Source organism: Lactuca saligna, chromosome 6 (genome assembly GCF_052625555.1).
Source record: "Lactuca saligna cultivar CGN05327 chromosome 6, ASM5262555v1, whole genome shotgun sequence".
In the NCBI taxonomy this organism is placed as follows: domain Eukaryota; kingdom Viridiplantae; phylum Streptophyta; class Magnoliopsida; order Asterales; family Asteraceae; genus Lactuca; species Lactuca saligna.
The window spans coordinates 180,841,855-180,848,196 of record NC_136422.1 but is presented as its reverse complement, the minus strand read 5'-3'; the positions used below and the strand labels follow the sequence as shown (position 1 = coordinate 180,848,196).

At 35.8% G+C, this 6,342-nt stretch overlaps 1 long non-coding RNA gene across 5 annotated transcripts; it reads left to right on the top strand.

Moving 5' to 3' along the window:
- The first annotated feature begins 3,859 nt into the window (after positions 1-3,859).
- Positions 3,860-6,126, top strand: LOC145003370 (uncharacterized). Of its 5 annotated transcripts, none has more exons than XR_013661936.1 (7): positions 3,862-4,196; positions 4,433-4,498; positions 4,885-4,979; positions 5,109-5,239; positions 5,524-5,593; positions 5,718-5,762; positions 5,832-6,126. It is a non-coding gene; the product is annotated as an uncharacterized LOC145003370 (long non-coding RNA). The 5 variants fall into 5 exon arrangements; XR_013661933.1 differs by having other exon boundaries at positions 5,699-5,762; XR_013661932.1 differs by having other exon boundaries at positions 3,860-4,196; positions 5,109-5,593; positions 5,699-5,762.
- The last annotated feature ends 216 nt before the right edge of the window (positions 6,127-6,342 follow it).

Here is a 6,342-nt window from a genome sequence, read left to right as displayed (position 1 = left end):
ACTACAAATGACTTCCTATCAACCGAGCCAACTACTACTGCTACTGCCTCATCCCCTTGTGTTGTACCAATCCTCCAAAACATTATCCCTACTATTCCGCAGCCCACTCCAACAGCTGATCCAATTGTTGATCCAACTTCAGCACCCACTACTCCCACTTCACCGATAAATCACTCAACTACAGCCCCTCTAACATCTCCTTTCAACAGCCCACATCACAATCCTCCTTCGTCCAGCTCACAAAATACTCTCATTCAGCCCAGCTCCACACACACACCAAATCCGCCCAGACCCTCCATCATCCCAAATGATACTGATAATACTCGTTCCAGCCCATACCCTCCTCCCAGAAATCGCACCCGCAACCCAAAATATTATAACAAAAACCTTGTTAACACCACCACTATTCATCCGATACCACCCACTATTGAACCTACCACCCACCTTCAAGCCAGCAAGGATACCCAATGGCATCATGCCATGGAAGCTGAGTTTAATGCACTCATACACAATCAAACTTGGGAACTAGTTCCTCCGGCATCTCATAAACCCATTGGTTGTAAATGGGTCTTTCGAATCAAACGTAAACCTGATGGCACAATTGATAAATACAAAGCTCGTTTAGTTGCTAAAGGCTTTCATCAACAGTATGGGAAAGATTACTTTGATACTTTCAGTCCAGTCACAAAACCGGTTACTATTCGAACTGTTCTCTCTATTGCTCTTTCCAATAATTGGCCTCTTAGACAACTGGATGTCAATAATGCCTTTCTCCAAGGTACCCTTCATGAAGAAGTTTACATGGTACAACCTCCGGGCTATACTCACCCACAATTCCCCAATCACCTTTGTAAACTCAAGAAATCCATTTATGGCCTCAAACAGGCTCCTCATGCATGGTACACTGAACTCACCAATTTCCTCACTCACTGTGGCTTCAAGAAGTCTCTGGCAGATCCTTCTCTATTCATCTATAATACCAATCACATTATTAGCTATTTTCTAGTCTATGTAGATGATATAGTACTCACAGGAAACAATTCGTCCTTCCTCTCTCAATTCATTTCCGCTCTCAGAAACAAATTTTCCTTGAAAGATCTTGGAATGCTTCACCACTTTCTCGGTGTTGAAGTCATTCCCACACCATCTGGTCTATTTCTGTCTCAACATCGTCACATTCAAGATGTTCTCACTCAGTTTCATATGGACGGTGCAAAGGAAGTCTCCACCCCTCTAAGCACCCCTGAACCCCTATCAGCTATTGACTATACTCCTACTATAGATGCCACACCCTATCGCAAACTTGTAGGGTCACTCCAATACCTAGCTTTCACTCGTCCGGATATCTCCTATGCCATCAATAAACTTTCTCAATTCATGCATGCTCCTCGTCAGTCTCATTGGCAAGCTCTAAAACGTCTTCTTCATTATCTTAAGGGTACCATTCACTATGGTTTGTTTCTCAATCGTACCTCTCCTCGCACACTCACAGCTTTTTTAGATTCCGATTGGGGGGTGTTAATGATGCAGGTAGATCCACAACCGCTTATTTACTTTATTTTGGTTCTAATATTGTTTCTTGGAAGTCTACAAGGCAAAAGTCAGTCTCCAGATCCTCCACTGAAGCAGAATATAAGGTATTGGCAAATGCTTCGGCTGAACTAGCATGGCTCAAGAACTTGCTACTCGAACTCGGCATATTTATCACACACCCTCCTACTCTCTTTTGTGACAATACAGGTGCCACTTATGTCTGTGCGAATCATGTCTATCACTCGCATATGAAGCATGTAGCTCTAGACTATCATTTTGTTCGTGAACAAGTCTCCACGGGTCTTCTCAAAGTTCATCATGTTCACTCCCACGACCAGCTTGCAGATATGCTCACCAAACCTCTATCCCGAGCTCCATTTCTTCGCAATCATTCCAAGATTGGAGTATCCGATGGATCCTCCATCTTGCGGGGGCGTATTAAGGATATTCACAAATAGATTATCTTATGTATAATTAGATATTATCACGTGTAATTGTATAGTCAAATTACCTAGTCTAGCTGCTACTTATTCTCCTGTAAATATGGAACACTCAAACCTTTGTATTCAACCTATATAAGGCAATCGTATTAATGAATAGATTCAAGACTTTCACAGCATCAATTACTCTCCATATTTCTCTCATTTTTTTGGTTAATTTTTCAGCCTGATCATTTGTGTAGTAAAAATACTCACCACAACGTGGTAATCCCATTACCGAACCCTAAAAACACATTCACTTTTTACCATTCCTCTAAAAAAAACACCACGGAGCTGCGCATCTCTGAATCCTAAAGATCTTGCTTTCAAGTTTCCATTTTTCTTGTGTTAATGTTTAATCAACTTCGAAGGTACAATGACATGTAGAGGAGCTCGTAACCAACAACATAGGAGAAACAAGATGACCCAAATGCGCCTCCATTGCACCCATTTTACCGATTCCGAACAAATATATCTGAACAATTGACACAATACAAGAACCTTTTTGGATGGCTACAAAGGAAATAAATTTTGGTTTCACCAACAAATGAATGGGCACAGTTGACTGGAATGGGAATCATAGATCGAGTAAGACCTTATCCTTAGAAGATTTTTGTTGGAGACAGGTTCACATTTTCATGCAAAGGGTGGTGGAACCTATTTCACATCTTTGAACCGTTGTACAAGGAGTTGTGTATTGAGTTCTTTTCGACAATTATCTTTGATGAGAATTACGAAGATGTCATAAACCGGAGAGCGTTTTCATTCCGGCTTAGGGGCAAATCCATCAGTGTAGCATCGAGGAGCTTGGAGTCCGAATTGATATTTATAGTAATGATATTGAATTGAATACTCTCGTATACAATTTAACTAAAACTTATGATTTAAAGTTTTTGTGACCAAATTCCGCAATGATAATTTCAAAATAATGTAAAGGTTTAAAAATGAATTTTAAAGGATAACCTAATTTATACTAGAAAGTATGATAGGTATTTCATGTCACCCTTCATGAAAGGATGAGGCTATTTGGATTCGAGGAGTTGGGAGGGTCTTAAGCATTTAACCCAATACATAAACAGTGGGGGATAATAACTTTAAGGATAGTTATATAATCAAGTCTTTGTTTTTAGTTCACTACAAGTAAAGTCCTTATCAGTGACCAATTTTTAGTGACCACCAAAAATCTAGTCACTAATAATATCAATTAATGACGATAAATTTAGTGGTCACTGAATTTTGGTAATGCTACAAATTTAGTTACTAATTTTATAATGGTCGTGACTCACCAATCACAAAACGGTAGAAGTAAAACCAAAATATATTTTTGGCATCATAAAAAGTATTAGTGACTAAAATGATGGTCACTGAATTCAAGACTTAATGACAAAAAAAAAATATCACTGAATTGAAGATCATCGAAGATTTAATGACCAAAAAGAATGGTCACTAGCTACTTACTTTTATATGTATGGGCTGGGGAAAAAAATAGTCATCATTGTCTATGAATTAAAAAAAAAAAATCAGCCATCATTGTCTATGGATCTAAAAAAAAAAAATCGAAAGTTCCACACTAAACATTCATTTTAACACCATATGAACTTTCCAATTATTATTATTATTATTATTATTATTATTATTATTATTATTATTATTATTATTATTATTAAAATATAGAGAATTTATATAAAGATCCTACGGTCTTAAAGCTTAAATAATTAATTTCAATAACTATTAACTAACTGTAATTTGTAAATACATAACCCATTCGGGTTTATCCATCAAACCTTTTATTATAGCACTAGCATTAACAACAAAAATAGTTTCTTTATATTACATCCTAATGGTAATGTCGTAAAGACAGTAAGGCCCTTTAGGGCTTAGGCTTTGATTTGTAGTTTTCCCTAAATCGAGGATCCATTAATCGATACATAGGAAGTAGCAAGCATACTACAACTCCATACGTCGATACTCGACGACTCGACGTACCTCTCTCGTCTATCCACAACTCCACCAGCGTCGCTCCATCCTCTCCCGTCAACGTGAGATCTAGAGACACCGATGCCACAACTCCACTGACATCGCTCCATCCTTTCCCGTCAACATGAGATCCAGAGATGCCGATGCCCGAGAAGATTTCCAACATCAACTCAATAAGAAAAGGAACATCGCCAAGCTTTGCGTCAGGTCAATTCCATATGTATTTTCTGAATTAGCTTCGTTCTGGTTTTTATTTTTGTTTAATTCAAGAGCGTAATTGTTCAATCGAGGTAAGATGAAATTGGGGCTTTGTGTTTAGAAATTGAAGAATTTGTATCTGTTTTATACTTCTTATTGTATGATTGTTCTTCGTTTAGTTGGAATGTCGATTGGATGATGAGATAGATAACATCTAATCACATATTTTTGTGGTTTAATTCTAGCCTTTTGACAGATTCTAAGACCTTATGGACATCCAGCCATATGTAGGATTATTGAAGTGAATGGAGGTAAGGACTCTATAATAAACAACTCAATGGTAATATCATACTTCTAAATACTTTCTAATGTAACTTATTATGCTGCTATTTTTTCCCGATTCAGCCAAAAATATTTAATTTTGAGACTCCTAGACATCATGGTACCTCATTAACATGTTCTGTATCATGAAGCAATATTGAAAGTACATTTTGTTATGAAGAAGATGTAGTGGAAGTAAATATTGAAAATTTTGAGCTCAACTCAGAGTATTCTGTAAAATATGATCAAGTTTAAGCATAAGCATTTCGTTTTTAACCTGTTATTACTATCCTTTAATCCATTGCATCCTATTATTGTCAAGATATCAAATAATTATTCAATGTTAATTCCTTATGAAACTCTTTGCATTATCAAGGTGTGTTTGGCGATTCTAAAAAGGATAAGTAACGAGAAATGAGGCCGTCAACACAAAAATCAATAGACGTATAAAGTTGCAAGTGAAAATGTTTGGTAATATACTCCCTACCATGATTTAAGCATATGAATATGATTATCTTTGGTTGTTTGGTTAACATGTTTTTCCTTCACTATCAAAATTCAAAACCTTTTTTTCATATATCTACCTATATATATTTTCAGGTCCAAGGGTTATCTGAGATGTTGAAAACCAATCTGGACAGAGGAGTACAAAGAGATGAAGATGAATTAAGAAACATGAGAAATGCCTTTGGATCTGACACTTATCTTGTAAAAAAGGAAATAGCTTCTTTGTATGTTATATCTCTACACCAACTATTTCTCCGTCACTATTATTTACAGCTATAGTTGACCATGGCTAATGTTGACCACAGATGTTCCTTTGGGAAGCTTGGCAATATTTAACACTTATTATACTGATAGTAACTCTTGCAGCATCACTTGTGCAAGGAATAAAGACAGAGACAAGTTTGAAATAATACATTCTCATATATATATAGTTATTCTGGGGTTTGTGATCATTATGACTCCTATTTGTTTCAATTTTTATTTGAAGAGTTGTGGTTTCCTTCTGTAGGGTATTGAAGAAGGATGGTATGATGGAGGAAGCATTACCTTTGCTGTTCTTTTGGTTATTTTTGTGACAGGTGAGGCAATTGCTTTTTTTCCCATTGTTTATGATATATATACAATGTACTTTTCTCATATATATTGTTGTTTCTATAAACTATAATATCAACGAGTGATTGTAGACAATCCCTGCAATTTCAGAATCTAAATGAGGCAAAGAGAAATATACAAATAGAGATTTGTGTGGTAAGTTAATGAGTGAGATATTATTATTATACCTTTAGTTGTCTTCTTAGCATATGCAAATTCAAGCAGATAACTAGAGATGGGAGAAGAGAAAAGATTTCAGTATATGATGTAGTTGCTGGTGATGTAATACCTCTTAAAATAGGTGATCCGGTAGGGAGTAGAATATGCTCAATCTTAGATAAAGGTTACTCAAGAAGCAGCACAAGGCAGTAATGAGCCAAATATTTTTATATTTTTTTATGGTAAAGATGTTGAATCCATCTTTAAATGTTTGGTATAATCCCACTTTGTATATTTTTTAGTCATTTAAGTACTGTATACTTTGGGTTCTATTAAATTTGTGAACAATTTATGTTTATTATTTCATGAGATTAATTTTGATAAATAGATCATATTATATTTTTACCGTTGACTAGTTTAATGTTAGTTACTTAAATTGGTTAAATATAAGAATTAATAACAAAAATCATTGATGAGCTTTTTTTGTAACTAATTGGATAAACCAGTGATGGCTTTTTATGGTCAGTTGGTCACTACTTGGATAAACAGTGACAACCTTCTATGGCCACTAATTGGA